Raw genomic sequence first — 210 nt, 5'->3', positions numbered from 1 at the left:
GTGGCAGTGGGGTCCCCAACCTTTGCGGCTGCCCCAAGGCAGAGGGGGACAAAGCGGAATGGGGGGAGGGTAGGAGATGGTCACCACCCAAACACTGGATGACAGGACTGACCTCCCCCTGCCCCGACCCCAGGAGGAGCTGGGGGAGGTGTCTGGTGCTGGAGCTGCTGATCAGCCAAGGGGAACAACGAGAAGGCTACTGGCATTTGC

Source organism: Egretta garzetta, unplaced genomic scaffold (assembly GCF_000687185.1).
Source record: "Egretta garzetta isolate BGI_Z169 unplaced genomic scaffold, ASM68718v1 scaffold402, whole genome shotgun sequence".
Taxonomy (NCBI): domain Eukaryota; kingdom Metazoa; phylum Chordata; class Aves; order Pelecaniformes; family Ardeidae; genus Egretta; species Egretta garzetta.
Note: the sequence above shows the minus strand (reverse complement) of the source record.